The sequence below is a fragment of the Coregonus clupeaformis genome, unplaced genomic scaffold (genome assembly GCF_020615455.1).
Source record: "Coregonus clupeaformis isolate EN_2021a unplaced genomic scaffold, ASM2061545v1 scaf2206, whole genome shotgun sequence".
Classification (NCBI taxonomy): Eukaryota; Metazoa; Chordata; class Actinopteri; order Salmoniformes; family Salmonidae; genus Coregonus; species Coregonus clupeaformis.
In genome coordinates, this window is record NW_025535660.1 from 71,509 (window position 1) to 77,524 (window position 6,016).

The 6,016-nt window shown below is 45.2% G+C and overlaps 1 pseudogene; it reads left to right on the forward strand.

The window, feature by feature from the left end:
• Window positions 1-341: 341 nt before the first annotated feature.
• Window positions 342-4,868, forward strand: LOC123488354 (annotated as a pseudogene).
• Window positions 4,869-6,016: the final 1,148 nt, after the last annotated feature.

The window sequence follows — 6,016 nt, forward strand, 5'->3', positions numbered from 1 at the left end:
TCTAAGTATTGGAGGCAGTACACCTGCAAGAGGTGTGCACAAATAAAGGATGTCTAGCTAGTAACTTCGTTAGCCTGCGAGGAGGAGGAGGAGGAGGAGTAGTAGTAGTAGTAGTAGTAGTAGTAGTAGTAGTGTTAGTTAGTTAGTTAGCTAGCTAGCTATAGCAGTTATAAGCAGGTTGCATTAGCTAGCTAGCTAGTTTGCCAGTTGAATCAAGTATTACATCAGTGTTAATTTGTGTCAATAACAAAATCATCTTTACATTGAATGCTGCACAGACACAATTGTCTATTGATAGACATGTGACACTGTTAGTGACCTTTTGTTTTTTTTCAGCGCAGGACAGGATGCCCCAGGAGAAGATGAAGAAGCCTCTAATATGGGGTGGTGCCTGCCCCAGCCCCAGACACCTCAAAACCTCAATTTCCGATCCAGGTACCCCCTTGGTTGGCATCCTGGGCACAGGTGACTTCTCCCGCTCCTTAGCCACCGGGCTGGTAGCTTCCGGGTACCGGGTGGTGGTGGGCAGCCGCAACCCCAAGCGCTGTGCCTCCCTCTTTCCCGAGGAGGCTGAGGTGACCACCCAGCACCAGGCTGCCACCCAGGCCGACCTGGTGTTCGTGGCCCTCTTCCCCGAGCACTACTCCACCCTGGCTGGGCTGAGGGAGCCGCTAGTGGGGAAGATTCTGGTGGATGTTAGTAACGGTACTAAGATCAACAGGGATAAGCAGTCCTACGCGGAGCAGCTGGCCGATATCTTCCCAGAGAGCAGTGTGGTGAAGGGCTTCAATGTGATCTCGGCCTGGAGCCTGCAGACGGGGCCACGGGACGGCAGCAGACAGGTAAGGCCTAAGTCCTCTGAACACACAACAGTGCCAGAGAAGAGACAGACAGACATTACTACTCTGAATGACATTTGGACGTACAGTTTTTATATATTTCTTGCTCTAAACCGGACAATGTCTGCAGTTTATGTAATGTTAGATGTTTCACACATTCTCATCTTGCAACCATATTCTCACAGGTGTTGGTCATACGATGTCACTGTAGCTAAACGATGTGATGTAGGGTAGGCTATTGGTGAAGTATAGTGTCTCTTCAGTTGGGTTCTCCTTGGTGAAGATTCCCTTCCCTTAGCTGACACTCTTCTCTTTACTATCCAGGTGCTGATTTGCAGTGACAGCAGTAGGGCCAAGAGCGCTGTACTCCAGATCTGCTGCAGTCTAGGCTTCATCCCTGTTGACATGGGCCGCCTCTCCTCTGCCCAGGAGATAGAGAACACCCCCCTGTACCTCTTCCCTTCGTGGCGTCTCCCTTGTCTCTCCACCCTCTGCCTTTTCCTCTTCTTCTACGCCTACAACTTCCTACGTGACGTCATCCACCCTTACGCCACGGCGGGGAAGAGCGCATTCTACAAAATGCCGGTGGAGGTGGTAAACGTGACTCTCCCCTCGGTGGCCTTGGTGAACCTGGCTCTGGTCTACCTGCCGGGCCTCGTGGCTGCCTTCCTGCAGCTGTCGTGGGGCACCAAGTACAGGCGCTTCCCCAACTGGTTGGATCGCTGGCTGCAGCTTCGGAAGCAGTTGGGCCTCTGTGCCTTCCTCTGCGCAGCCCTGCATGCCGTCTATAGCCTGTGTTTGCCCATGCGCAGGTCTGCACGCTACAGTCTGCTCAATGCTGCCTTCAAACAGGTGAGAAAGCGTCATCAAACTATTTATAAATAGTGTAGCCTACATACTATAAATGAATTAGTATTGAAGTATAAATGTATGGGTCTAAACATAAGCATTAAAAACATTTCTACTCATCAGCATTTATAACGTTTTCAATATGGTAAAACATTTGTAATGGATTATGCATATTATAGTGTAACCACCTGACCTCACAGTAAGCAACAATGTGTGTTTGCTGTGCAGGTGAAGGCAGGCCAGGAGGACTCGTGGGTAGAGGAGAAGGTGTGAAGGATGGAGCTGTATCTGTCTATAGGCATCCTGGCCCTGGGCCTGCTCTCTCTGCTGGCTATCTCCTCACTGCCCACCGTGGGCAAATCTCTCAACTGGAGGGAGTTCAGCTTCGTACAGGTCAGCACATTTGCACACACACACCTTTTCTGTGTACATGAGCAGTAAGTCAATGGAGCAGTCGAAGACTGGCAAAACACATTAACATTGTAGCCTACTGTAGAAAGACAACCTCTGAGGTCAAATCCCTGGAAAATGGAACCATTATAGTAAAGTTCCCCCTTTATGAATTCCGAGGCATGCGAGAAGAAGAGTTGACACGCATGCCTCGGAATTCATAAAGGGGGAACTTTACTATAATGGTTCCATTTTCCAGGGATTTGTCCTTCTTTGGAGCTTTTAGAACTTCCCTTCATATGTATGTTAAGCTGATCCAGTCGGGCGCCAGATTAGTCACATGCTGCTAGTCCCTGTGATAAAAGGCCTGGGTTCTGCTTGGCCTGTCAGAATGGCCTGTCTGCCAACAGCCCGGAGCCGCAGTAAAACATTCTCCATCAAGATTACAGTCTTGCAGTCCCTTAAGCTTGCAGCCAGCCAGACATAATGTAGTGAGTTCAGTCCTGCTGATTCATAGTGCGGACGACAGACGGACATGGCTTTAAGTGAGTTAGGCTGGTATTAGGAACTGTTAACTTGCCCAGACTTTCTTAACAGAGCCTTGTATAATTATTGGTAAAATGAGATGCATTAAGTATAAAAGTAATAAACATGTATCCTGAACAAAAGTATAAATGCAACAATCTCAACGATTTTACTGAGTTACAGTTCTTATAAGGAAAATAGTCAATTTAAATAAATAAATTAGGCCCTAATCTATGGATTTCACATGACTGGGCAGCAGTGCAGCCATGGGTGGGCCCTGGAGGGAATAGGCTCACCCACTGGGAAGCCAGGCCCAGCCAATCAGAATGAGTTTTTCCCCACAAAAGGGCTTTATTACGGACAGAAATACTCCTCAACATACCCCCCACCCTCCCTCTGACGATCCCGCAGGTGAAGAAGCCGGATGTGGAGGTCCTGGGCTGGTGTGGTTACATGTGGTCTGCAGTTGTGAAGCCAGTTGGATGTACTGCCAAATTCTGTAAAATTTTATTGGAGGCAGCTTATGGTAGAGAAATGAACATTCAATTCTCTGGCAACAGCTCTGGTGGACATTCCTGCAGTCAGCATGCCAATTGTACACTCCCTCAAAACTTGAGACATCTCTGGCATTGTGTTGTGACAAAACTGCAAATTTTAAAGTGGCCTTTTATTGTCCTCAGCACAACGTGAACCTGTGTGATGATCATGCTGTTTAATCAGCTTCTTGATATGCCACACCTGTCAAGTGGATGGATTATCTTGGCAAAGGAGAAATGCTCACTAACAGGGATGTAAACAAATTTGTGCACAAAATGTAAGAAAAATAAGCTTTTTGTGCTTGTGGAACATTTCTGGGATTTTTTATTTCAGCTCATGAAACATGGGACCAACACTTTACATGTTGCGTTAATATTTTTGTTCAGTACACTTAGGGATGGGGATGAAATGGGTGAGTCACGACAGTGAACCTTCCCGCCTGTCAAGGGTAATTATAATTCAGCTGCTCTCTGTAGTGCCCTGTACTGTGCTAATAATTAGAGGGAACACACACACACGCTGACTACAGGGGCTCATTAAGGACAAATGTTGAGCTTGTAGGTCATACTGTCCCCTTGGGCCTCTTTACTACACTCGTGAGCTAATATACTGCACATATAATATACCACTCAAGTCACCACTTCCTTTCACCTCACTAAGATGTTGAGTTATTAGGTTATGTAGAAGGTTCAAAGGTCAACAGCCAGATCCCCGGTGTTCTGTACATCTGGGTAGGCCAACCTCGTTTGCATTTACAGTCTTTCATAAAGGGGGTTTGATTGGGTATGGATGGAGTATTGGGGGATTTATAAGTTCAGAAGTGTATTTTTTAAAACGTTCAATATAAAATGGGCCATCACCATCGGATCTCACGACCTGACATTGTATTGAATAAAAAAAACTGGATTTCAAACCAAATTAACTTATAGAGAGTCCATCCGAAGCCGGCTATCACCCAGATTCAGTTCAATTCAAATACGTTTTCTCCCCTCCAGTCCAGACTTGGCTACACCGCCCTGGTGATGGCCACCCTCCACACGCTGACCTACGGCTGGGACCGGGGCTTGGACCCGGAGCAGTATGGCTTCTACCTCCCTCCCACCTTCCTGCTGGTGCTGGCCCTGCCGCTGGCTGTGCTGCTGGGGAGGCTGGCTCTGTCCCTGCCGTGTGTGGCTCTCCGGCTGAGTCGTATCAGGAGGGGTTGGGAGAAGAGCCGAGCCATCCGCTCACACTGCCTGAGGACGAGTGTAACGGGTCATCACAGGATGACATCAGTAATGTTTGAGAGAGATGCTTGGTTTAGTCTTACATGCAGGGTTGAATGAAGGAAGCATGGAAGACACACACACACACAGGCAAGTGGCGATGGGAGAGAAGTACTGACCGTGTCATTATAAGGGATGGAATATCACCAACAGTAGCCTTATGCATCAAAAACAATTTAGGGATTTCAATGGCCTTTGTTTTACTAGTGAACATGCTACTTGTTTGGATGCCATTTCATCTATAGCACTACTGTTTACCTTGGTATATTTATCAAGAGAAATGAACTATGGTTGTATTGCTCACTAAGCCTCCGGCACATGTACAGTTATGCATTTCAGATATGGCTATTATAGTGCTGCTTTTAAATTTGCTGCCGCTACTCCCTTTAACTAAACTGGAAACCAGACATTGTCATTGTCTTCCTACTAGTCTCTTAGCCAGTCAAAAACTGGGCATCCAATGCTATCGCACAAATCAAAATAAAAGTAGCCTCTGTCTTAGGCTTTCACTTCAATGTGAGCGAAGCCTGGGCATCCGAGGCTGTACTTGTAGTACTGTTAGATGCCTCAGCTCTGTCCTGCTCGCGGCTGAATCTGGCTCAGCTGTCTGATTTGCCTGCCCTGACGCTAAGGTCAGTCAGAGCCAAAATGTTGCAACTCACAACAATGTCATCGGTTGTTTGGGGGCGCCATGCCTGCTTCTGCTGTGTAATCGCTTCTTACTGCTCGGAGATGTGTTTAGAAAATAGACCTTTATATTTTCTGCCTTAGATTATTGTTGCACTTTTTTTACGCGTCAATGGATGCACTATAATGTTTAGACTTTACCTGGTCAGAGTCTTTCAAAGATCAAATGTGTGTCAAAGATTGGAGAAATGTACTATCAAGTCCCAAATTGTTGCTGGCACCAAACCCAGTCGAGGATGGCTCATGTTTTGTTTCTGTGTTGAAGTTACACTGTGATATAGGTATAATTTAAATATGACATTGTATAAAATGTACTAATTTTATTGAATGATCAAACAAACCTGCTGTCATGGTGACTCAATGGTACATCTGAAATTGTAGGAGCTATTTTATATTCTCTGACTGTTACATTTTTCTTGCGTCACTTGTGGTTCTGTTAAATGTACGAATTTCCATTGGTTTATCCACAAAATGAAATCAAAGACATGAGCATTTGCACTAAAGAAATGTCTACTATTGCTAAGCATATTATAATATATGTAATGGAAAAATACCTATATTTCATCATGGCTCTTTTTAAACCCTTTAATTGGTTCTTAATCCATGGGCATATAGGGCATATTGGTGTTTCATTCTACAAAATTATATAAATCATATAATTGGTTTGTTACATTGTCTAAGTAGTTAACTAAAGATCTCCAATACGAACAGCTATTAGTTGTGTTATTCACTCCTCTTCACGTCATGTTAGAGAACAGCTCTTAGTTGTTCATAATAATCCACGGGGTTGAGTGCCTTGTTGTTTAAATTCAATAACACCATAGAGATTTCAATCATATCAGTCTATTTTACCTTACAGGCCTAACTCAATATTAGGGATCTAATAACACCATAGAGAATCAAATCAAGCTTTATTTATACAGC